We start from the raw sequence: 27,990 nt of genomic DNA, 5'->3' as shown, positions 1-27,990 counted from the left end.
TGTAGTGTGTGTGATGCCCCTGCTGAGTTGGGGAGAGTGTCAGGCAGACAAAGCACACGCTTCCACTCCTTACATGTCCTCCTGCATATCCCGCCGTGTGTAGTACAGTGGACGACCTGCATGCAGCAGGTGCTGGGTTGTGCACCTATATGATTGATACAATGAGACACGTCCCTCTGCTCCTCCCCGCATACACCCACCTCCAGGATGAGGACCTGCCCTGTGAGTGGTTTGTCCAGACTGACCCTGTTCACCACCTCCCAGTACTGGGGACAGCCAGCCCGGGGGAGGGGGGCAGTGCTACTTGTGCCATCATACTTCTTCAGTCTCCCCTCCCCTGCAGGTCTGGTGTCCGACTCCCTGTTGACCAGGTCTCCTTGTGTGTTGATGTGGACTGTGTCGAGATTGACTCTGTCTTTGTCATACTTCAGATGTATACCTACAACATATGAATGTAGTTTACAAGTGAATAACACATGAGACAAACTGGGGTATTAAAGTTGTGCAAAAATATCCAATTGCAAGGAATGCACAGCTAAGTACAATGTACTGACATACAAATAGTGTAATATAATCACAGTGCAGTAGTATGAACATAAAACCTACTATGTATTACGTTTTGGTGTATGAATTCGGTAATCTTTTAACGCGAATGTAAAATCAGTTAGTAACAGGTCTTGTGTAACAGGTTCGTCACTGAAATATTTGCAGTGGAGATTCTGAATTACTAAAACAAAAGGATACACATCCCGCAATAATCACGCAGAGCGCGAAAACTCGCGATCACAGTTGTTCACAATCGTTTAACAGAAACACGAGTGAACGCGGTATAATGAGGAAGAAGCTTAAAATGAGGCTGTTGAGATCACAGTGTAACGTGTCATCCGGTAGTTGGTGGAGTATGGTGTAGCACGTTGCAGGACGCACATGGTTTGGGGCTTGGCGATGGGAGACAGTAGATGGGCAGCATTATCAGAACAGGACACAGTCAATAACACAATAAACAATAAGCGACATTACATGTAGTGAACAAGTCATGTTAGAAAATATTTCTTGAACTTTCTGCTATTTTGTTATTTGGAGTATGTTATAGTGTTCTTCTGTAAACGAAATATGTTGAGACCAAACAGCAATTAAATTAATTGTAAATATACAAATATATTTTGAAATGTCCTGGCGCTTTGCTGTCAGAATAAATGTCGTGCGGCACGTGCGAAATAGACCATGCGCCCGCCCAGAACGTGCAAGCATGTCGACACCGCTCCAGCTGAGGCGCGTGCTGTTTGATTGCTCTCAGTCTCAAAAGCAGATGCAAGCAGGTGAACAATTGTTGTCAATTTCATTCTAGTCATTTCTGAAAATTGGTTTTCTAAAATTAAGATCAACTGCGCTCATGTCATTGCGTGGACAACATTTAGATTTATTTCTCTTATACCACAGTGTAGGAATTACGAGTGGAAAGAGAACTTTCCCGTTAACTAACTGTCAATACGCATGTTACCCTGAAAATTGACCAGTGACCAGCTGTCGACGAGGGCCAATTATCGCTTAGTCCCCGCTACAGCGCGCACGTGATCGCAACTTGTTTTACCTTTGCTCGGTTTCAAGAGAGAAATATATATCTAGAAATGATAAACAAATATAACTCCTGTGAATAAATATTAAAAACATACCATATAATCACCTTGCTGAAATACAACTTTAGAAGAGACACGCGGGTGGTGTCACGTGACTAACTAACGCGTAAACGAAAATCCAACAATACGATGATGCACTTTCAGTTCTGTCATAGCTTACTTTCTGTCTGTCATTTCTTCCACCAAAACAATTCTAAAACCTATTTGAGCTATTTTCCAAATGTGAATAACCCTGTATATATCGCGAAATCCATAGTACATAGTGTGAAATCACATTGGTTTGCAGGCGACAAACTGATAAAAGCATTTGTTATTAATTTTACCAAATATAAAAATAGCTTGAGATACGAGAGAAAATAAAAAATGTAATTTGTAAAACTGAACCGATGTGCTTTATCACGTGGCACGTGCTGTTTAGATAATGGCGATAACTGGTTCAGTTTGTCGACGGGAAATTTCTTTTTCCACTGTTTTGATTCCCTGTTGTCGCGTTATAACAGAAAGCTAATGATTATTTTTCCACTGACAGAAATACGCACACTTGCCCATTTGCAAAGCTTATTGCACAGTTAACTTTGAACGGGGGATATTTCAGAAATAACATGAAAAATGGCGACACCTGGTCGGCGACAAGTAGGGATAATTTTATTGATTATTATGAAATAGGAAATGTTTTCAATACTTTTTGTCAATGGACGCAAATCCAAATTAGCAAAAATATAACCTGTAAATACAAATCAATAACGCTGTTTACTAGGGTTTCACGATGCAGGTTATGAACATTGAAAAAGTGATATTTAAAGCAGTGAGATAGTATTTTCAGTTAGAAATGACAGAAAGGTTTACATAAAAGCGACACAACTCTTTCCATGACATAACAAATCACAATTGTATGATCGTACGCAATGTCGAAACTAAATGACTGTCAGGATTAGAAAATTAACATGTCCCTGACATAATTGAATCACGAAACAATTTTGCCCATAACCTGAGGACCGCCTCCGTTGTCTTGTGGTAGAGCGTCTCCCCTGAGAGTGGAAGGTTCGGGGTTCAATGTCCGGCCGCGTCATGCCAAAACACGTTAAAAGATTATACTTATTGTTTCCCTGTCTGGCGCTTGACATTCAGGGTCTAAAACAAGGACTGGTCGCCTCGGAGTCAGTATACTGTGTCTGATTGGGGTATTCATGTTAATCTGTGGCATGGTATCTCAGTGAGCTAGCATCAGTCCGGACATATTTACTCATTAGCACAAAGTGCATTTTGTATTTTGAAGAATGCCTCATTCATGGTGTGAGGTAACTAATCAATACCTATTTCCTTCACTTTTCTATGATTGTAACTATATCTATTGCCACGGTCTATGCTCTCCAAAAATGTACATGATGATGAGAAATGTTACGATCGGTAGTCAGATGAAAACCGCGTTTTGCTGAGCAGAATTGCGTCCCTAAACCTAAACATCTCCGGAAACCTAATTGCGGGTTCGAATCCCGGTTCGCCCCGATTATGTTTCTAGTTTTGTCAGCACCATACCCGTACGCGTTGGTTTCACCGAAGTGGTAAACGTCTGAGACTTGCATCACCTCGGGCGTTCCTGCAACATTAAGCGGACACGCCGCGATATAACTGGAATAATGTTTAAAGCGACGTTTAACCCAACTCACTCACTCACTCACTCACTCACTCACGCACTCACGCACTCATTCACTCACTCACTCACTCACTCACTCACTCACTCACTCAGGTCATTCTTGATTTTGTCAAAATCGCCCCGATCTTTCTATTGTTGATTTGTATTACCCACAGTAACACGCAAGCCCCTACTCTTGCTTTAACGCAGTATTTGTCATAAGATTGGGAATGCGTCATCTATAACGTGATGAACCACTATGGATGATTGACATGCTTCAAAATTTTTTAACTCAGGGAGAAGTAGTTGTAGCCAATATGTTCAATTTTTTTCTTCGTCTGTGTTTTGCAGACACTGGAACAGGATTCTGCAGACACAAAATGTTAATGATGGACCCAAAAACCAATGACGTTTAGAGGGCGGAAACTCTGGGAATCGCGAATCACTCTGGATAGACTTCAACGAACGTTAACGTAAGGCAACATTAGATTTGACGGTAGGTCTGTACTGATATCTGGCAGGATCACAATGACTGCCAGAACGCCACTGCATATTGTCCATACATGTAAGACGGTCATTGGACAGTACTACCGAGATATCAGGCTAGCGACGATAGTAATTCCGTTTTCGCTGCATGCTAGTCCACGTTGTGCCTTTCAAGACGATAACACTCGTGCCCACGGTGTACGTATCGTAACTGACGACCTCCAACAGCATAACATCACACGATTGCAATGAGCAGCCATGAGTTCTGATCCCTCCCCTATAGGCTACACACAACCAAATGTTTTCCCATAGAATTCTATAGTAACGTTATAATCTTTTCTTAAATAACTAAGCATTCAACAGCTATTACCTGTACGTGTGTGCACAGTTTGGTCTTAGACTAGCTTAGCCAGCTCCTTTTCCGAGTACCGGAAGCTAAACACACCACCCCCAGTTTCGCACCAAATGTCACCTACTTGAAAATAGCTGTGGTCACATTCAGCATAAGTCATCATGTTGAAAAAGACATGGTCAGTTTTAATAACTGGATGGATGTACATTTGAAGACATAAAAATCTTACAGAATATCCTCCAATCACAGCCTGTAGATATCTCTCGATCTGCACTGAAGGCTCCCTACGAAAACCGCACTGTCCAAACTGGTTCTGATTTGGTGTAGTAGAACCTATAACGCATAATCCAGGGACGTGTACGCCGACGTCAACGGCTGCCGTTAGCCGAATTGGGCCAGCCGCTGCAAGATTAATTAACAAGAATCCCGCAAATTGTCATTGGGAGATTGATTCGGACCTTGTCGAGCATAAACAAAAGTTTGACCAGACGTTGGGCATAACTCATTATTGATCAAATCATCTCAAACGTTAATGTTTTTGACAACACACCAATGTCGCCTTTCTTGATTGTTTGTACCCTTACAATGTACCGCCAACATGTTCTGTTGATTGGTCTGTTACACCTAGTCCTTCCTATGTCGCATCCATTCATTCCAATCACTCGATACTTTTGGTATTGTTTTGTAATAATGCTACATACAATGTTTCAAACTCTATTTCGCCTTTAAAATATATTATCGCCAATAAATTGTCCGTTTCACAAGTCTAACCTGTACAAACAAAGGAAGTAATAATAAAAGTGTTAAGATATTGGCAGGTTAGGAGGCGGATGCAAGAACAAATGCAGTGACTTAAATCTTAACTTGTGAACCTTGATATCCACATATTTGGAGACAAACAGTGTATAAAGAATGTTCAACGTTTTGCAATAGCAGTTTCACTACACTTGGACCACAATCTGCTTAACACATCACAAGACACATTTGTATTCACACGTGAGCGACACACAGGTTATTTAGAACCAAGTCTGTGAGACTATATTGTCACGTCTCAGTAACACGGTGACTTTATCGGCACGAGAATATTGATGTACTTGAAATTATTCACACACGCACATCACCATACACAACAGTGTCAATGGTAACAATATGACCAATTAAGTGGTTAAACAGTCCACTGTACCTGCCTGTACATGGTACTCACGATTAACACTGACAACTTCATACTGGCTCAGTTTTTGTTATCGTGAGGCTTCTGTTAAAATGTTTCAGATATTACATCTTAGAAGTAGAACGAACTTCGCAGATATTGCACGATATACAGAACATCCCGAAGGTGCATCAAACGTGTAAAAATGTCTGCCTGGCGTTACAGGGATTGCATCGTCTTTCTTCCCTTCAAGGTCGCCATGACGTCGTCTGAGATGGCGATCGGGTGGCCAGGGTGCTCGCAGTTTGTGTGTCCCCAATGTCCGTGCTCGTGATTATGCTTTCAGTCTTTATTTTCCTGCTCATTTCCTCGATAAGTTACAGCTCCAGTGAGAAACACTGTAGGAAACAACTGTCACCACCCAACCCTCCCCCACCCCCCTCACTTCTTTCCTCGCTCATTTCTTCATAGCAGGTGCTCAGGCTCGCTGACATAGTTGATGCATGTCATCGTATCCCAATTGCGTGGTGGATCGATGCTCATAAAGTCAATAACTGGATTGTCTGATCCAGACTCGATCTCGAATATTTACAGACCACTGTCATGTTGCTTGAATATTTCAGTCGGTATTTTCCTGCTCATTTCCTCGATAAATTTTAGCTGCAGTTGGAAACACTGTTGGAAACCACTGAAACCACTGTCACCCACCATCTCTTGAATTGTCAGCAGTTAATTCCACCGAATGGCTTTCATGTCGTGGCATTGGTCGCCAAGTCGCCTCTGGCACCCCAATTTGCTGACGAATATCAGAAACCTATGCTCGTGGATTCTAATCCAAGATTCTCCCTGATCATGTTTGTCAGCACCTCATACATGACAAATGTCTAATGCCTGTATCACTTTGTCCGTTCCCCCCACACAAGCAGACATGTCGGTATATCACGGAAATACTTTTTAAAGTGGGGTTCAACCCAATTCGCGCATTCACTGTTTAGTGTCACCAAGGCACTAGACTTTTTATATACTATGTTTGTTTTACTTCTAACTTATCGTTATAACGAGGCGTGCCAGAATTGTGTGATCTTTGGTTTGATTTCAAAATTAGCCCAGAATATCATTTGTCAGCTCTTGGGTTCTTCATCAGAAGGTTGAAGGTCTAAGACCTGCATTACTTCGGGGTTTTCACCTATGTTAAGCTGCTACCAAATCGTATAACAGAATTGATTTTTAAAGTGGCGTTAATCACAATACACTCACTCACCCCTCTGGGTAAATTTTTCGTGATACCATAGGCGGGGGGAATGTCTACTTATGGCAACTGTCATTGGTTCACTTTAAGGTAAACATTTCCAAGACGATTATATGGTGGGTAAGATTTGTTATAGCGACCTTTGTCTGCATGAACAAAGGCGAATTACCCTGTAGCCATAAAATATATATGTTTATTATCTTAATTGCAATTACTTAAAATATGCAAATCTCAATTGTATTGTAGTCGACTGTCAGCCATCCTGAACGAGGTGCGTAACTTTGTCACTCATTATTTACTGTTGTTTATATTTTTGACTGACTCCGTATCTGTTGACCATGGATATATAATATTTGGACTTGTGAAAAAGAAATATAGCCGCACCCTCAACCTAGCTAGGGGTAGGTTAGGCGATCCGTGGCACCAACAGAATGTGCTGACCTGGCACCTAGTGCTTCTTGTATATACATATATCTACCTGTCTAAAGGAATGTGTATATACTGCAAGCCTTCGACTCCATGTTGTCACTTCCTACAGAGAACCGTACACCGACCCCGTGCATATACGAGTATACAAATAATCATTAATAAATCAACGTTACACCAATGCGTTGTGAATTTAGCAACATTAATCTGTAATAACTGATGCTGTACACAGTTACCAACGTGTCCTGTAAGTAATTAACATGGGCCAGGTAAACAAGCCAATGACACACAAAGACTGCCAGCGCCTGACCTTCATTAGCCCAAGCATGAGCCAGTTTATTACTCTATGCCCCTCAATCGTAGTGGGTGACTAAATGTTCCATACGTGTTGACGTTTTATATTACTTCAGAACACGATCTACATCAAAACCTATATCGAAGGAGATACATGATGAAATAATGTACTCACACTTCAGCACCATAGATCTGTCTACAACTTCTGGCTTCAGTAGATGAACACCACATTCTCTGGCCACACCTGTAACATCAATATATACATCACCATATATATGTATGATGAGACAGGGGGACCTCGTGTGTGGGTTTTGCTCTGTTTACCACTCTCGGACATGGAGATGCATGTTTAGTTATTAAATGTATCTGAGATAATGTGATTAAGGTAGGTTAAAAGACGAAGTGTGATACAAATTTACCAAGTAAGACATCCATGGTTTTAGAGGCTCTCTTCTCTGTGGTTTCCTTCTCCTCAATGCACTGAAAATATAGCATACACTACTGCCTAAAAGTTCATTCCCCTAACACGCGTTGAGAACGCGTGTAACACGCATGTGACACGGGTGCTCAACGGGTTGCACACGGGGTGAGCACCCGTTGCACACGGGTGTGCAACGGGTGTGCATCGCGTGTGCAACCCGTTGCACACGCGTGTGCCACGCGTGTAACACGGGACCGGGTTCCAGTTGAAGTTGACAAAATTATCAAATGAATAGTGAGATAAAACAAAACAGTGAGATGTGAAATTTGAGTTAATGAGCGGCCATTGAGCTGTGTTCACCAGACCGTAAATACAAGGTCGGCCCGTCTTAATTAGTGTTCGGTTGTTAGACTTTTATGGCATGAACCATTCCACTAGGGTCCCGCCTAGCCGTTGTGGCTAGCCGACAGTAGAACAGTAGTGAATTTAGATGCAAGTTTATTGCTAGGGGAACCCCCGTGTTGACACGATTGTCGCGGGTTGGTAAATGTTCGCCATTAATAAAATGATTGTTTGTGGATTTGCGAACATATTCATTTGCCCACACGAGTCATTCCATTTGATTGCAAATATAACGTTTTTCGTTCGCCAAATTTATACTTTAGACAGTACAATTATGATATAGCCGTCACCACTACTAATGTCTCATTATTTCACGTAGGAATATGTCCCATTTCCCCACACCCCACTTTCTGTTTTGTATTTTGAAAGAATAAATAAAAGAAGGTTTTGTGTGGGACACTTTTATACTAATTATAAGAGGATGTTGTAAATGAATATGAACAGCCATTCTGTCTGACTGTTGATAGAATTTGAGATCTTCACAATCACCGGGTGTGACCATGTAGACAGAATCTCGTTAGGGTTTGTGATTTTTACATTTGCCCAATGACCATAGTGAGTATTGCTGGGGATACCAAACGTAACAGTTTATTATTAGAGGTTGTGAGTACCTATACCACGTAGATAGGATATATTTGGGATTTTAATCCTTCTTTGGGAGGCATTTAGAAGTTGGAGTAGTACCTTAGGATAAGATTTATGGGTGACTTTAATCCTTTCTTTCTCTGTGGGTAATTCTTTCACGTTGATTGGAGGAAGTCACTCAACCAGGTCATGACAGGTCGTGAGTTTACTCACTAACTACTGTGAGCGTTTTTGGCATAACATCTTTTCTTGTATAAACATAGAAACGATGCTCACTCACTGTTAATCTTCTGCAGTTTGCTGGCAAAGTGGGGATAAACCTCAGTGTCAAAGACGATCAAACTTAATTCGAATCCTTGTTTATATGTGACATCTCCCAAATGGGGACATGTTCATAAACTTGGCAAGTGATGATGAATTTTAATATTAATATTATTATAGTTTATGAAATTGTTAATAAAACTTTAATAAAATTGAGCTTCACTCTCACGAAAAAAATATTGTCTGTGAGTAAATTTATATGTCACGTTTCATCGGCATTTTTCAGTGATATTGGGACTACATGAAACATGGCTAGTTTTACATTTCTGATACAGGTGCTTGACTGACTGAGTAGTTCATGATCAATTAGATATGTTTAAATCAGTCACGTTTGCAACAATAGATGAATAAGTTGATACATTTGGACCGCAGTTACCGATTAACAACTTAAGACATAGAGAAAGGGAGAATATATAACCAAACCTATGGTCCTGTTGAGACAGTTGACAGTTAGAACGTTGGATTAAATGACAGTAACTAATTTGAACATTCCCCAGTAATATCATAAAATACATCATAACTCATAACAGTCCGAGAAACAGCTTCCAGCCATATACTAGTATTGAAGGGACAATCGCTTTTGACAGTTAAAAATAAACTCACCTTAAGGTGCTTGGCAAGTCAAAACTGACCTCCCTGAATATGTTTTTTAGGTTTGACAGCAACTATGCTTGTGGATTTCAGAGATAGACATGATTTGTTAGCTAGATGTTATTACAATAAGCGAAAATGTCTTAAAAATCCACAGTTTGTTTAATAGTACAAAAAGTGTGTTATAGATCTATCAACGTTTTCTTTTATTGAACATAATATTTGCACTATATTGCTGTTAGCTGTAAATAATCTAGCCTCCCCATGTACGTAACTTACATATATTTATGTATGACCAGAAGAGCAAATAAAGTTCTGGTAGATAGGTACCTCGGAGATTTAACGTGCGCTTTCCGACTTAAGCCTATCTCGCACACGGGGAAGCACTTATACTATTAGGGTAAAAAAGCGTAATGATTAAATAAAGAAGTGCACCCCCCACCCCCACCCCCCACCCCCACCCATAAGTTTACAGCCTATTCTAATAAAGTTAAAGGGGTTGGGGTTTGGCTGGGTGGGAGTAGGTGATAAAAGAATATTTAATAATATGGAAAAGTTCGGGCCTGGGGGTGGGGGGGCAAGCGTGGGAAGGCACGGCGTCGGCTGGCGAGCATGTGTGGCTAGAAGTCTAGCGGCGGTATCCTTCTAGTAGTGGTAGTTCTGGTAGAGACTCTTGGCAAGGAGGGCGGCGGTATTGGCGACGAAGTGGTTTGAGGTCGGTACACCACTACTCTGGAAGAAGTGGTACAAGTCTGTGTAGTTTGTGATGTCGTACTCGATGTCCTGTCCCCCATTCTTGTGCACCATGACGAAAGGGACTCATTCTTTGGCGTAGAGATGTTCCTTTGGGGTGTTGATCTGGTCAACCTTGTGATCCGGCCGGGCCTGGTAGTGGTTGATCGGAATGTCTGACTTTTCCACTAGTAATTAAAGTTCTTTGGTATGACCTCTTTTATCCCTGCTGACGTTATCCTAATGTTCAATTTCAGTCTGCCTCACCAAGCGTAAGAAAGCATTGTACATGTTCTGATAAACCATACTGATGCAATTAAGCAAATGAATATTTGCTGTGGCCAAATATCTATTTTCTATATATATATTTGTGGATATGAAGCATTCTAGTTAATTGTGGATACACTGGGCAGACAGAATTGTGTTTATTTCCAGGCCATCCTGATCGTCGTTTACTACTATAAGGTGTATGTTTTGAGGCAAGATCAAAGGCGCCGCACAGCATTTATTAGATAACAGACGGGGTCGTCCGTTTCGCTTTAAACAACCACCCCACCCTGTCTGTAGGAGTTATATAATCGGTGCGCAAATAACTGTGTCATGTCCACTGCCGGGCTGTTGCGGTGTCAGTGTCAGCGATGAACATGAATGCTCAAATTATAGACCTGTAGCACTCACAAGTTGCTCAGCCAAAATATTTGAAAAGTGTATATTCAATTCTCTGATAACAGCAAATAGAACCTTAGAAATAGATTCAACATACAAACAATCAAATGTAGAACACAGACCTATGCTTAATAATAATTTCTTCTGGATATGATCAACCTGCGGAACCCTCTATCCGATGAAGTAACTAATGCTCGCTCATTAAAAGAAATCAAATCATTAATTAATCGTTCTGATGCAATTACTAATAATTTTGACTTCAAATATTTTCATAGATCATGCCAAATTGTCCACTGTCGCCTTAGGCTCGGCTGCAGTGACTTAAACGCTGATAAGTTTAGACGACATGTATCAGACATACCAGACTGCACTTGTGGATATCACCTTGAAGATGCAATTCACTTTTTCTATAACTGTCAAAAAATATGATAATATCAGAAACACTGTGTATTTCTACACACATGGGTATGGTCTAAAAATGATATTACGTGGCAGTAGTTAAGCAGTTCTACAAACATGACTCTTCTTAAATCAGTTCACGACATCATTGTCAAAAGCAAAAGGTTTGAGTAGCTTAACTTTATGCATGTAGTAAAGGAAAACTGCATTACCTTATTTCACAGACACCACTTGCTTCAGTGTATTGGCTTTGTGTATTTCATTTGTGCATTTTGTATGTTTATGTTCATCACTCTCTTATGTATATCCAGCTGTTGTTAAGTTGTTACCTGGAGAGGTATTACATAAGCAAGTTTTGCTTGTTTACCGATCCAGATTTCTTTTGAAATAAAAATACGTTTAAGCCAACACAGCTAACCCTAAAACACATGATTGTAAACTATTCACAAAGGGGCACTAATCTCTGGCTTCTTCTCGGGTGTCGGACTCAAACTCACACTCATTTATTCTTAGAATAACATGACATACAATTATCTACAATTTTTATTATGTACAATTTAACAAAAATAATAAAAATAGGATACGTGGATACTAATACAATTTACCAATTGTATTGTACACATTGTTAAGGAATTTAGATAGGCCTTTTAGATTTCTTACACTGTTAATGGTCATAATTTTCTTAAATGTTTGGAAACTTAAGATATTGCTTATTTAAGAGTTCATATCGCCGTTGGTGAAAAGCTTCACATTGGAATAAATAATGCAATTCATCTCCCATAGCGATAGATTCACAGAGTGGACACTGGCTGTCTTCCCTGGGAATGTTCAGCCATCGACCTGTTTCAACTGGTAATCCTTGGTTAGAAAGTTCTGACTTTAAGTTTGAGAGCAGTAGATATTTCGCACATGAAGGTTGATTCTTCAGGTAATACGACCTTTGGATTTCCGCTTGGGCTTTCTAGCTGCCGTGAGTCAATTTGCTCGTTAACGCAACCGAGCGTGACAAGAGACTGGGCTACCAGTCTGCAAGGACAGCTAAATAAGCTTACGCATTTTTGAAAACTGATTGGTTACCCGTGATCTATGAAGATTTCAACAAAGGGCGCATGGTAACTAATTTCTTCAGCCTAAACAAACAGACAAATAACGGCGAAAGCTCATCGGATGTCGTTATTTGGAAATACCCCTGATGGTTACAGTTTAATAATAAAAAAGTATCCCTGAGTGAAAGCATTTGCGGATTTCGGATTGCGTGGATGATACAATTACTACTCCCTTGTTGTCATCCACATTTTCTGGTATAACCCTACACTTGTGTATTTGTCGTAATTCACTTGTTGCTCAGTTAATGAATTTATAACATAACACGTCCCATTTTAATTCTGGAAACCCAAAAGTCCAGAAACTCTACGCTCTTTGCCCAGTCTCGGTTAAAGGTATTTACAAAATTAAACATGCCGTTTTCATGGGAACATACCAAGGAAGAAAAAATGAAAAAAAAAATGTTTAAAAACTCAATATTTAGACTATGCAAATACATTAAATGTATTTATTCAAGTATCATGACACAAAATTTACCTCATTTTAACTTAATTCAACGATTTTATAGCGATATTGAAATATTTCGCCCATGGGTAGGCCCATGGGCAGGCCCATGGGCGAGAATATGTTCCTTTACTTAAAACTCATGTTTTTGTTTCGCAAATATATTTAATGTATTCATTTAAGTATCATGACACAAAATTTAACTCTTTTTAACTTAATTCAACGATTTTATAGCGATATTGAAATATTTCGCCCATGGGCGAGAAAAAGGTTTGGCCCATGGGCGAGATTATGTTCCTTTACTTAAAACTCATGATTTTCTTTCGCAAATACATTAAATGTATTTATTGAAGTATCATGACACAAAATTTACCTCATTTTAACTTAATTCAACGATTTATAGCGATATTGAAATATTTCGCCCATGGGCGAGAAAAAGGTTTGGCCCATGGGTAGGCCCATGGGTAGGCCCATGGGCGAGAATGTGTTTCTTTACTTAAAAGTCATGTTTTTGTTTCGCGAATACATTAAATGTATTTATGTAAGTATCATGACACAAAATTTAACTTATTTTAACTTAATTCAACGATTTTATAACGATATTGAAATATTTCGCCGATGGGCGAGAAAAGGGTTTGGCCCATGGGCGAGCATATTTTCCTTTACTTAAAACTTATGTTTTTGTTTCGCAAATACATTCAGGTGTTCTTACTATTTTCATGGCACATAATGTAACACAATTTTACTCAATTCAGCTATTTTACAGATTTATTGAAATATTTCGCCCATGGGCGAGAAAAGGTTTTGCCTTCGAAATCCTTGATTATTATATCATGCCAGAGTTCTGAAATTCAGTGACAATGCTGTTGAACAGTAGAATCTGATTGACGTATTGTGCAGAACCTGTTTGACACTATGGGTTCCAGGACCACTAACACTCTGAGCTGAAAAAGTTTGGTCCTAACCGCACCCAACATCTTTAATGAACCCGGCCTTATCTCTCAAAACGTTTTGGCAGTTTATCATACGAATTCATGTGCGTGTACAACATTAAATTTTAGTTAGTTTATATTTCATTTCCATTTTATGACCCGTTGATACATCCCACTGTGCAATTACGTGACAGGTACGCGTGCGCGTATTTTAATGGAAAGAAACTATTCGTCTTTTATTGCATAACGTTTGGCTGAATATCTTACATTCTAACGAAATCTTGAAATAATTATTTAATTACAAGGCGTGTCGAACTGACTAGTGGGAATTATGTTTCAATGCGATTGAGGAAAACGTGAGTGAATATTGTGACACTAAAGCAACTTTTAACTGCATTGTCACTTTTGGTATGAAAATGGTAACAGTTCAGAAAAAACAACAGCCTTCTTATGATAATTCTCATTAGTACGTTGTATCTAATTACAGTGTCGGCCTTATTTACAGGTGATTCTACAATACCTGCTCTCGGTCAATTACGATCTACCACACCACGCGTGAATAAACAGTTATGCAGGTGTTGCTGTGGGCAAATACCTAGCCTGTACATGTATATTTTTGTGGATACATGTATTACATATTTCCGTTGATATGTGGATATATTAAGCACCAAGACACAAAAAGTTTATGAAAGATGAATTTGTGCCTTGATATATATATTCAACGCGAACGAAGCTTGTATTTTCTCCGCGATCCTGATGTGTATCATCGTTTAATTGGTCATTCATTAAAAGTATGTTGTGAGGCGATATCAAAGGAGCCGCTCAATATACACAGTGTCGTCCGTTTCGCGTGAACTACCACCCTACCCTGTCAGTAAGAGTTATGTAATCGGTACACAAATATATTTGGTGCGATGTCAGTGTGGAAGGAGTTTGAATTACGTCCGCCAGTGGCCACAGAAAGTATAGTACCAATCAACAAGGCCAATGCCGTACTAATAACCTAGTGACTCCCGTAACAACGGCTGTCAATATGTCTGCTACATCTACCATACCATCATTCCTGTCACAACTGGCGTATTAACGGCTTATTCAAAATATTAATTGTAGAAATGTCGTTACCAGACTAACGTACGTCGTATTCAGTCCTCAACTGGATGTTACATTCCTTATATCAGTTAACAGCCCTGTTTGTGAAAATATTTACTGGACATAAGATTTAAAGACTAATAAAATCAATTGTAAGACCACATAGACCATAAAACCGAATAAAATATGTCTTGGTATCATCTCTTGTGTATTAGATGATGGCAATGACCGGAAATGTTATGACGTTAGATTAAGAAGGAGAAACATTAAAGTGTTTTACAATACTTGGAAACATGAGCAATAAGATGTAGCAACATAAACATGCATGGAATAGTGGAAAAGGATGAAAACAAATTGAAAAGGATTTTAATACAAAATTATCGAACTAAATAACTTGCCTGAACAGAAAGGGTACCCAAACTTGTTTGACAGTTATTCGTGTGTTGTAGACTGTCGAATGGGACTCATGTGTGTACGTAGGGTACGCATATCTATTGCAAGTTTTAGTACTCATACACTTTCTCTTTTTGTGTTTTGTTAGTTGTATAACGCCACACTTAGCAATATTTCAGCTGTATGGCGGCGGTCTGTAAATAATCGAGTCTGGACCAGACAATCCAGTGATTGACATCATGTGCATCGATCCACGCAATTGGGATACGATGACATGCATCAACCAAGTCAGGGAGCCTGACCACCCGATCCCGGTAGTCGCTTCTTACGACAAGCACTGTCGCCCTTTTACGCCAAGAATGGTTTGTTGAAGATCTTCACGGGTCTATTGAATGCAGGGATTTGTGTAAAGTCATTCAGACAGCATACAATGCCAACTAAAAAATTATACTCAGTGTCTCCGCAAAGTAATATAGTACGGTACTTAGAGTACATGTGAGATTATACTCAGATTAGGGAGATGTTTTATCCATATAACGTGTTATTATTCTACCTCACAATGTATTTAATGAAATGAATGAAAAACAAACTCAACGGCTAAAAGGTTTCATTGAAAAAACTACCCCTAGTCTTGACTAATAAAACAACTGCAACCCGACACAGATTAAACGCAACTTACAAACACAATCATAATCTGGTTAGTCTGTATCACTCAACGAGGCCGCTTACTTTGCCCACAGTATGAAAGTATTGGGCAGTTCAGTAATTAGGAGCCAAAACCAGGCAGGTACGCTGGTCACACTTGACTGGTCTGACTGATGATTAGGTCGTCTGACAATTGTGAGTGAACCATAGCAAGAAGTATCTGCGAAACTATTTGCTCCTTTTATGGGACCGATTAGTTTTATGACCATGGGCCTCGGCACAAGCGTGGTGTTGGAAGACAAGTTATACATGTACATCCGATATGGTGACTGTTTTTCGCTATTCATATTCTAAATACATTCATAATACCACAACATTTTAGTACTCCTTAAAACTTTACAATCACTTCAATATGTACAATAGATTGAACGAGAACACTTGATATATTGCAGGTTATTAAATCATTGTATCTATTATCAGCCGCTACATTTGTATCGTTTGCATTGTACAAAGAAATATTTTATCTGTCCTTTTGCAGATTTAGCCTCAGAATGTGCTCATTCGAATTAGGAACGAAAAATAATTGCTTATCATGAGTATATATGATACAGTTAAAAGTTACTTGTACACTGTAGACGTATTCACTTTAAAGTCGCATACGACATTCGCGAGCGAGTTGAATGATCCAGGTTAATTGGAACGAAGTCTAGAGAGGGTTATACAGTTTTGTATTTGGTAATGTGTAGGTTTGTTAAATATAATTTTTTAAATTCCTGTTATTTCAATATGTAAAAACATAACTATGCGCTTAAAAACAGAGCTGACTTGATGGGAGATAGCCACCTCAGATTGTCTGTTGGACACGGTTTAACCTTACTGTGTCCTCACCCTGGTTGTTGTTACCGTTGTTATAAGGGATTAAGAGCTACGGCTCATTGCATTTTTGGTTACAGTCTGTATCACTAAAGTGGACATGTGCAGGTGAACTCTGTTCAATTAGTATATGAAATGCCCCAAAATGTGAACTCCAGACAATAATAACCTGAGGGTAAATCCACGTGCGTCTGCCTTTCCCCTCGTTCACCTTCGAAATCCTTGATTATTATATCATGCCAGAGTTCTGAAATTCAGTGACAATGTTGCTGAACAGTAGAATCTGATGGACGTTTTGTGCAGAACCTGTTCGACACTATGGGTTCCAGGACCACTAACACTCTGAACTGAAAAAAATTGTAAGCTTGTAGACATCATTAAGAAGTAATTAACAGTCCCATGCTGAGACCTTTCTCAAAATTCAGACCGGTGGCAGGCTGCCAACAAAGAGAAGAAAATATCGCAACCCCGACACGAGTGTGCTCAGTCAAACAATGAACTTACGACCGGCAGAAAACAACTCCAGTTGAGTATGCCGATGCTGTATCTCAGCCGTGTTGGCCTGAAAATTTAAACATGCTAATTAAATCCAAAATCGGATAATTATTTTTAATAGAAACCGTATCTTAATTTGTTCTTGCACTGCATCATATCGTGTATTTCATCTGTATATGTGTAATGTGTATATGTATCAATGACTACACTTATACCGCATATTCTGCAACAGACTATAATTAATCACCTTATTATTGTCTCTCCATTTACCATGGCTGACTGCACTAATACCCTTTTAACAGTGGACACCGATATCAGTATACATGTAGGCTTTTTGTTCAAAAAGGAATATGCAGGAAATTATATGTAACAATTAACTGTGTACTAATTACATGGTTGAATGTTATCAGTTTTACGTTCTGAGATACAGTGATGTAAGCATCTTCTAAAATCTTCTAAAAATATAATAAAATACAAAACTCTCTGCCGTAATTTTTTGTGGAAATCATTCGATCAAGTAAAAAATGACTGCGTGACCAGACGAATCAACTATTTATACCCGATAAAAGAAACTGCCGTATTTTAGGAACAGTGCTTTAACAAGACATTTGACATTTCTAACAAGCAGATACATTAGAGACAGTGACTAGACTACAGGTACGTAATCCGTATCAATCAAAGGTGTAAAAAAACTGAAAATCATATCTGTCGGAGACCTACCAAATTACCAAGTTTTATCATTACTATATTTATTACAATGCAAATACTTTAGTGATACATTTTTTAGAGGAGAGGGCATACACACAAGTATATTGCAACACACATAACACGGTCAAAAATTTTAGGCACCGCTTTTGCGAGTTATGTAGTACAGTAATGTTTTATTAAAATCTATTTCAATTTGTTTTCACCATTTTCCCTATTGACAGTCGTTGTTACGTGCGTCACTAGGTAATTAGTACGGATTGACCTTGTTTATTGTTTCTATACTTTGAGGATTTCTGTGACAACTGGCGGACGTAATTCAAACTCCTTTCGCACTGACACCGCATCAAATATATTTGTGTACCGATTACATAACTCTAATGGACAGGGTGGGGTGGTAGTTCACCGGACGACACTGTGTATATTGGGCGGCTCCTTTGATATCTCCTCCAAACATACGTTTATTGAATGACCCCATTAAACGATGATACACATCTCGATGAATATATCAAGGCACTAATTCATCTTTCAAAAACATTTTTTTGTCTTTGTGCTTAATATATCCACATATCAACGAACATTTGTAAAACATGTATCCTAAAAAAAATATACATTTTCAGGCTAGGTATTTGCCCACAGCAACACCTGCATAACTGTTTATTCACGCGTGGTGTGGTAGATCGTAATTGACCGAGAGCAGGTATTGTAGAATCACCTGTAAATAAGGCCGACACTGTAATTAGATACAACGTACTAATGGGAATTATCATAAGAAGGCTGTTGTTTTTTCTGAACTGTTACCATTTTCATACCAAAAGTGACAATGCAGTTAAAAGTTGCTTTAGTGTCACAATATTCACTCACGTTTTCCTCAATCGCATTGAAACATAATTCCCACTAGTCAGTTCGACACTGCTTGTAATTAAATAATTATTTCAAGATTTCGTTAGAATGTAAGATATTCAGCCAAACGTTATGCAATAAAAGACGAATAGTTTCTTTCCATTAAAATACGCGCACGCGTACCTGTCACGTAATTGCACAGTGGGATGTATCAACGGGTCATAAAATGGGAAATGAAATATAAACTAACTAAAATTTAATGTTGTACACGCACATGAATTCGTATGATAAACTGCCAAAACGTTTTGAGAGATAAGGCCGGGTTCATTAAAGATGTTGGGTGCGGTTAGGACCAAACTTTTTCAGCTCAGAGTGTTAGTGGTCCTGGAACCCATAGTGTCAAACAGGTTCTGCACAAGACGTCAATCAGATTCTACTGTTCAACAGCATTGTCACTGAATTTCAGAACTCTGGCATGATATAATAATCAAGGATTTCGAAGGCAAAACCTTTTCTCGCCCATGGGCGAAATATTTCAATAAATCTGTAAAATAGCTGAATTGAGTAAAATTGTGTTACATTATGTGCCATGAAAATAGTAAGAACACCTGAATGTATTTGCGAAACAAAAACATAAGTTTTAAGTAAAGGAAAATATTCTCGCCCATGGGCCAAACCCTTTTCTATATATAATATCTCAATATCGCTATAAAATCGTTGAATTAAGTTAAAATAAGTTAAATTTTGTGTCATGATACTTAAATAAATACATTTAATGTATTCGCGAAACAAAAACATGACTTTTAAGTAAAGGAACATATTCTCGCCCATGGGCCTGCCCATGGGCCTGCCCATGGGCCAAACCTTTTTCTCGCCCATGGGCGAAATATTTCAATAAATCTGTAAAATAGCTGAATTGAGTAAAATTGTGTTACATTATGTGCCATGAAAATAGTAAGAACACCTGAATGTATTTGCGAAACAAAAACATAAGTTTTAAGTAAAGAAAAATATTCTCGCCCATGGGCCAAACCCTTTTCTCGCCCATCGGCGAAATATTTCAATATCGCTATAAAATCGTTGAATTAAGTTAAAATGAGTTAAATATTGTGTCATGATACTTGAATGAATACATTAAATGTATTTGCGAATCAAAAACATGAGTTTTAAGTAAAGGAACATATTCTCGCCCATGGGCCTACCCATGGGCCAGACTTCGCCCATGGGCAGGCCCATGGGCCACACTTCGCCCATGGGCAGGCCCTTGGGCGACATAGTCTAAATATTGAGTTTTTAAACATTTTTTTTTTCATTTTTTCTTCCTTGGTATGGTCCCATGAAAACGGCATGTTTAATTTTGTAAATACCTTTAACCGAGACTGGGCAAAGAGCGTAGAGTTTCTGGACTTTTGGGTTTCCAGAATTAAAATGGGACGTGTTACATGTATACTTAGTTGTAGCACCACTCAGATTATAAAGGTTCAAATTTGGTCTTTCTTGGACCTGGGGTAATTATTCAAATTTTAAATCCAGGTTTGAAGTGAGGTGGAATGTGAGTTATGTGATATGCATGTGGCAGCCCAGCAAGAGATGTATGGTCAGTTGCTTTACTTTTTTTGTAAATCAACTGATCATTCCCAGACATCAAAGGATCAACAGGAAATACGTTGATTGATTAATTACTGTTATCTTGCACAGTGGATATGTCAAAAGTAAGTGTTTACATGTGAAGGTAGGTTTACTAAACCTAGGCAATACACTCATATCATGGCGTGAAGTACAGATGTAAAAACAACGTACTTTGTTCAAAGGGTAACCGATAATACACTGCCTGGTTGTTCATTGTTATCTAACTCAATGTATGTTTTTAAGAACCGAGGACATTATAAACATAGTTGTCACGTGGGCTTTCTCAGCTAACTTGGCAGCTATGTGAAACAATTGAAACAAACTAAGTGATCAGCTAAGAAACAAACACGGGTTATAATATTCGATACATTTAAATAACGTTTAAAACGATATATTTAAATATTTAAATATATTTCATATATATTCCAAATATTGTTTCCAAATAATTATTATTAAAGTAATTGATTCTCACATAGACATTGGACATCGAATAAGTATTTTTGTACAGCTGCAGACGCAATGGATATTGTTCCTTTATGTTGATATTCCCGGATACATTATAACTTTGATAGGTTGTAATAATTATATTTGCATTTTGTTTTCATTCATTCGCTGCAGCTTTGAACAGAATCATTCTCGTTCTTTTCCGTTTGTTTGGGAAGTTTTTCGATGCGCGATAGACGTTGTTTTCACAAGTATTTTCTTTTGTAAGCGTGTATATGTTACAGTCAATGTGTCAAATATGATTCACTCAGGCAATTTATTAAATATCTAAATATTTCAGTCATTTTACAAATTGACTGAATAATCCATTCATTTATTTAACCGACAGGCTAAAAATGATAAAGAAGATCACAAGAGCTTAAACACATCACAATATATTAATTATGCTAAGAAAAGAAGCCCAACAATACAGAACTGTACTTGGTGATGATATTAAACATAAACAAATATTTGGAATTCATTATCATATTAATAAAGATGGACATATTTTTCAGTTAATTTGTAAAATAAACTGAATATTTAGGCGTTTAATAAATTTCCTTAGTGAAATATGTTTACATTTTGAATGTAAACATATACACACGGTAAAATAAGCAATGTTCACATGAAATATTTACTTTGTGTTGCAAGTCAAAATAGTGTACACAAAGATCGCACAATTACCAAGCAAGTGACTTACCAAAACTGCATCACCATTACCGATGCTCCCCACAAATATACCTACATTTCCAAAACTGTATTTTTACATTTTTGTTGATCAATGTGACCATACGTCCTTCTACGTTCAATAAAAATGCGCTTACGAATGGCGAGCACAGGTCGCGAACAAGTCTAGATTTCTGCTATATCATCCGGGTACTCACTGGGAAAATACAGTAATGCACAGGTAACAACTACTCCCGCGGAATTGCTTTAGATCAGTGCTCCTTTGTACGTTGAATTACTATATATTGTGAATGCCAAAATGATGTATCAAGGATCAAGTAGAAGATACATTGACCGTAGCGCTGGGAGTTTATTCAACAGACCCGTGAAAATAACACTGCTGTTTCTTACTATTTATTTTAGATGACGCAGTCAAAGCTCACTTCTCCTGGCGGCCTTTATCGAACGGCCAGCTAAAACACAACCCCGCGCTTACGTCTACAGGTCTCTTCCTGTAGTACGGTAATTAGTATTCTCTCCCTCAAGTGTATCCTCAATGATATAACCCACCCTCATTAATTACATGCTGCTCTTTCCCAGCCTCACTGCTATGGACCTGAGATAAAGAGTCCAAGTCATCATAAAGTAATTAGGGTCCAATAAAAACAATGCGCCGCCAAACCTCATACATATTATCACTGAAAGTCGTACTACAGACGGTTAATGTCAAATCACAATAAAAGCATTTCAATTTCAATAACATGTTCCAGGACAATGTATTCTCTTAACACCATCAGATTTAGAAGCAATGGTCGTATAAAACAAGACAGATCTATTTAAACACAACAGTATTCATGTTATTCCCACAAAATCACATCAAGAAAGGAGACATTAGCAAATACATGTGTATTATCATTTTTCGTCAGGATAACAAAATTTTCTCTCCTTGTTACCACCTCCAGGTTCAGCTTAAGACGGGTCCTCCTTTGGTCAAAAGTTTGTTCCCCCTCTAATGAGTGTGTCACGCGTTGCACACGAGTGGCGGACGGGGTGCACACCCGTGTGCAACGCGTTGCACACGGGTATCACACGCGTGACCAACCCGATGCACACTGGTTGCGTAACGCGTTGCCCATGCGTGTAAGGGGAATGAACTTCTAGGCAGTAGTGTATGTATTGTATAACAACACAAGTGCCTGTCAGGGCATCTCATGGGTCTAGGATTTCCAAGACATGCAATGATTAACGGTTCCAATCTTTATCAAGAATTCATGACACTCTCATACAACATATTTGAATATAATGAAAGACGCTGACACGTCTAAAGGTGTGTACATGTTAGGTGATAAAAACAAACCGATTTCAAGCTTCTGATTTCGACATTGAGCTTGTCTATAAGTGTTTTGAGGCTTTCAATATGTTTCTCATCTGAAGCAATTTTCGTCTTCAGCTCTGTCAGGTCCTGTGAAAATACAAGCGTTAAATAGTCTGATGCACTTTCTCTCAATATGACAAAACATATTTATGACGATTGAGGCAAATTTGCTTTGGATCAACCCGTAGTTGGTCAGTTTGTTGGTCAGTGTGCACACAAGCTTTCATGCTATTCCACCACTGATTGTACTCACCATTTTGTGTTTCATTGCCAAGTCTGCCATAAAGTCATCGTCAGTCTGAGTATCCTTTTCTGAAACAACAGACGAATAACTCCTGACGATTAACACCGGGAACGTGTTATGTGCAGTCTACAAACATTAAATCTTCAGAAACAAAGCATGAGTCTTAAATAGAGAAACACATGAAGAAAAAAGAGGGTCTGTAAACGAAATAGAAGGTCACAAGAACTTGCAAACATTGTACGCATACAAAGAATAAATAAAACTACAATGATGTTCAATGTGTATACCTTTTACAGATTCCTCATCCACTTCCCTTGGCAAAATGGCGCCAAACACTGATATGTTTGATTTCAGTGTTGACAAGCTGTTGCTGATGAAGACAGCTGTAGGTACGACATGTGTTTGAGGGGCAGCAGTTTCTAGATAGATCCGAGTTATGTCCCCTACATAACTCTCCAGTTCCACGAGGTCTGACTTGGAGGCATAGAGGAGGACTTTGGCAATGTAGTCTAAAACCCCAGTGCATGTCTTCCATTCTTCTTCACAGGTGGTGAGTTGAGCATGTAGAGTTGCCTTGGTCTCCTTCGTCTGACTTTCAAGATCGATCAGAAGTTCCTTCTCTCTTTGGTCGAGTTGTGATTTCAGAGATTGGAATGTGTGGCCAATAGTTTCTTTCAAAGTGTTGTGTGTTCTGTCGGTGGATTCGGTTCCCTGTCTGATGCTGTGCATGTGTGATTGCTGGCGAGCCTGTAACGCTGACAGCTCATCCGTATTATGATTCAACTGTTTTGTTACAGTATCAGCAACCACATCCAGTTCCACAACCTCATGGTCTGCGTGGTCATCAAACCTACATTTCACACAGATTAACTTTTTGCAGCTTTTATCAAACAGATAAAGAAGATGGTGTTTGTGGATACTGCAGAAGGCTGGAATGTTCGAGACAGTCGGTTCCATGTCACTGAAGTTTTGAAGTACATGTTTCCTGGTAAGTTTGACGCTGCTGTGCATGTTCTGGCAGTATTCACAGAGGAAGTCTTCACACTCCTGACACCCACACACAGCCTGGTTCCCGTCATCTTCATTTGTACAGAGAATCTCTGTTGGACGATGTTTGACTGTCAGGTGGAACATTTCCTTTTGTCTCACTGCATCCGTTTGGAGACGAGTGTCTGTGAGGTTGACCTTCCTGTGACATGTAGAGCATGATATCACACCACCAGCTGCAGATGTCACACACGTCTCACACACAGCGTGTAGACAGGGCAGTAAGTAGGGGGCTGGACCTTTCAGGGTAAACTGCTGCTGACAGACACAACACTTCGGGAAGGTGTCCATTCTGAAAGACAGAAAACTTAAATGAGGGACGAAGAGGTGTTTCGAATCAAGGTAGTGGCACGTATCAATCTATTGTTCATCTATGGCGGCACATCTCAGTATGATATAAAACATGCACACAAATACTCACAGTCAGCCTATAGTATATTTGGCACCATGCCATCATAACAAGGCCTGTTTACAGCACAACACAGACACGAGTTACTTAAAAAGATCAAATGTATAGTAAAAGAAATATTACAAAGCTTTCCCTGATTGTTAACATGAATAAAAATTAAACATTTGCAATATTTGAAATATCAAGGACCCGTATATAGGTCTTGAGCAACCAAGGCGTGTTGTAAGAGGCGACTATTGGGACGGGGTGGTCAGGCTCACTGACTGGGATAATTCATGTCATCGTAGTCCGGCTGCGTAGATCGATAGGGACTACTTTCAGTGTTTATAAACAAACATGTCGTCGCTAGTGTCATTCGGCAATCGAGTCAGAATTAATCATCGGGAATCTGGATAAACTAAAGAGATACTTGCTATGATTATCAAAAGAACAGTCTAATATACTTAAATCAGTGTCTGGCTGTGGCGTAGCTAAGACATTTTATAAGTTTATCAACTTTGAAGATATAAATTCCGAAACTATTTCGCGAGGGCACTAGGCCTAGCCAAGCGGGATCAGTAGCCATATCTGTGTGTGTAGACCTCTGCGGCTTGAAACCTTTTTCCACAAATTAAAATAGTTGGATTTGGCCCAAATACGTTTGAATTGTTACCTTCTTTAGTTTTGACGCTGTGTGTACGTCTGATTGCACTTTCTAAAGTTATGACAGGACAGACCGACTGTCAACAGCGTCTGAACGTGAACGTGACGTCTCGTAGACTATGGTTAAAGTAGCTTCCCTTTGACAAAGGGCAGTAACTCCAGCGGGCAAACCGATGGATTGCCGCGAAATGCAAGTAAAAACATTTGTTGTTTTGCGTATATTAGTATGTTGCTTCAACACTGTATAAGAAACAGATTTCAGTTGGAAATATATTGGCCAGTGTCACTGTTCGACTGACACGTCACTTACCCTGTGACGTACTAAATATTAATGCGTGCATTCCAGGAAAACTCACAATGTTTAGGTAATGTTTGTAAGAGAGGGAAAGAGATTTTCAAGCACAGAATTAGAGAATGACATTATATGATGAAGAGGTTTATCACGCTTGTGTGTTTGGGGATGGTAAATATCCTGTATTAGGAATAAACACTATGTATTAAGCTCGACAAGGCTTGCTAAATACAACCTTTAGTCCTTATGCAGGATATTTACCATCCCCAAACACACTCGCGTGATAACCTCTATATGTTGGGAATTTTAACAACTATGTCTCTTTCTTTTATGTACCACGGATGGCTCTGTAGTAACAGTAAAACTAGATGTAGCATGATGTATATATGTCGTTTTCAATGTTTGACATGGCAAGTTTACAAAAAGCCTAAATATTTCAACATATAAAAATCGCATAATTCTCAACTGCTGATGGGTATCTTAGACATCGTTTCTTTTAAAATAAAAAAATATTTGATATTTTGGAACAAATGTACAACATGTCAAACACCGTAGCAGTCATGTTGTTGCAAATTCATTTCCCCAGTCTTCATTGAACCAGTTTTTTTTGTTTACCCAGCCACAGATTACCTCTTAGACACTGTTGCAGGAATGAGCGATAGTTCAAAAGAGATAATCAAATTTAGCAACAGTTCTTTCAATTTCCAATTCCATTGAAAACAAACTTGATGTGCTTTATTTTGCCCCTCAGTATATATAGTCAAGCAGCTATTCATGTTACATCGTCATACATAAGTACACAGGTAAATGCTACATGTTTTTATAGAAAGGAGGTGAAGATATCTTGGATCTATGCTTTTTTCAAATTTTGGTTACATAATTTCAGTGAGTATATGCCCGCAGCTTACAACTGATTACTTTGGTAATTCGCTTACTAGCGTTGTTTACTGCGTAGTGCATTGTGAATGTGAAGATATTGATTAAATTTATCATAACGAGTCACATACTGTACTTGACATGGCCCAAGTCAGACTTGAACAGTGAAACCCTGTTAGTCCGGATACTGAACAATTTAGGACTTTCAAGTATACAAATAAGAGGTATCTCTACTCTACAGTGGGACTACATGAAAGTTTATAACACAGAAGTTTTATCTCTATTCTACAAAGACGACAAGAGCGCTTTGAAAACGGTGCTTTCTTGGAACAGCTAACTACACATGGCAGAAAGGCCTGCCAACTTAGAACATACCGAAAAGAGGTCACAAGTAGTTATAACTATAACAACAGGTATTACTAAATTTTATGTTTTAGGCTTTAAAACAGTTTTTCAAAAGAAAAATATGTTGAATATTTGCACTGTTTGGACTCACCAATTCATTTTTTCAACTGACGTCACATTCCATATCTTGGAAGTCAGCGCGACATGTCAAGTCTCTTTGAAGAGTGAAAAGAGATATAATATTTTCGTTTAGCGAAATACATTAATGACCATAAAATCCATTTATCAATATAAATGCATCAAAGACCATTGATAGGCTGCAGCAATTTGAAGAGATTGAATACGATTATATTTGCTATTATGTCTATCTGAATAAATACTTTGGATTGAAATCTCCTTGATATTTAGTGCAAACATTGTGAATTCTATGAAATAGTATCATGCCACTTGTCAGCTCGACCTACTGATATCAATGTCATCAGATCAGGTTAATCTTACCGACGCCTACTATTGATAGTTGTACACATTGTATAACCAAAGTCTGACTACTTATTTAATTGAAGAGCGTCAGTGGTGTTTAATAGCGATGTACATTTTGCATGCATCAAGCTTCTCATTTCCCTGTTCACTAAAGTGCACATTACTATATTGAAGATATTGATATATAGTAATGCTAAATGTTCAGCCAAATAGATTATAATTCACACCCTTAGTGAATCAGAGAATCCCTTTGTGTAGATTTTCCGTGAGAAGCATAACATCACCAAAAGACCAACTTTACTGCACGTATGTCTAAAAACAAACAGTAAAGAAACTACCAACAGCACTTTCATTGTTCTCAACGGCAAAAAACTGGCCCCTAGAATCCATGTAGGTGAGGAGTTTGTTGTGTGCTGGTCGCTTATTGAATCAAGTGGACAGATGTCATATTCAAAATGCCCCCCCCCCCCCCCCCCCCCCCCTTTCATAAGTTGTTCATATTGACGATAGTTGAAACATTTCGGTTTTGAACTTGTTTTACTCTTATTTGAATGAGTGAAGAATATCCCTACCTTACTGAACCACACGAAGCATGTCCCAACCTTCTCGGAGAACTGAATTACTGGGGTAAAGCA

At 38.7% G+C, this 27,990-nt stretch overlaps 1 protein-coding gene and 1 long non-coding RNA gene across 3 annotated transcripts in view; both read right to left on the bottom strand.

The window, feature by feature from the left end:
* Positions 1-27,990, bottom strand: part of LOC124112462 — a 180,872-nt gene that overhangs the window by 96,607 nt on the left and 56,275 nt on the right. The gene's annotated exons all lie outside the window — the stretch shown is intronic.
* On the bottom strand, positions 258-27,972 carry LOC125377435. The gene is made up of 2 exons (XR_007219605.1): positions 27,928-27,972; positions 258-439 (listed from the first exon to the last, which is right to left on the bottom strand). It is a non-coding gene; the product is annotated as an uncharacterized LOC125377435 (long non-coding RNA).

Source organism: Haliotis rufescens, unplaced genomic scaffold, assembly GCF_023055435.1.
Source record: "Haliotis rufescens isolate VD_foot unplaced genomic scaffold, xgHalRufe1.0.p SCAF_9, whole genome shotgun sequence".
Classification (NCBI taxonomy): Eukaryota; Metazoa; Mollusca; class Gastropoda; order Lepetellida; family Haliotidae; genus Haliotis; species Haliotis rufescens.
This window is presented reverse-complemented; position numbering and strand designations above follow the sequence as displayed.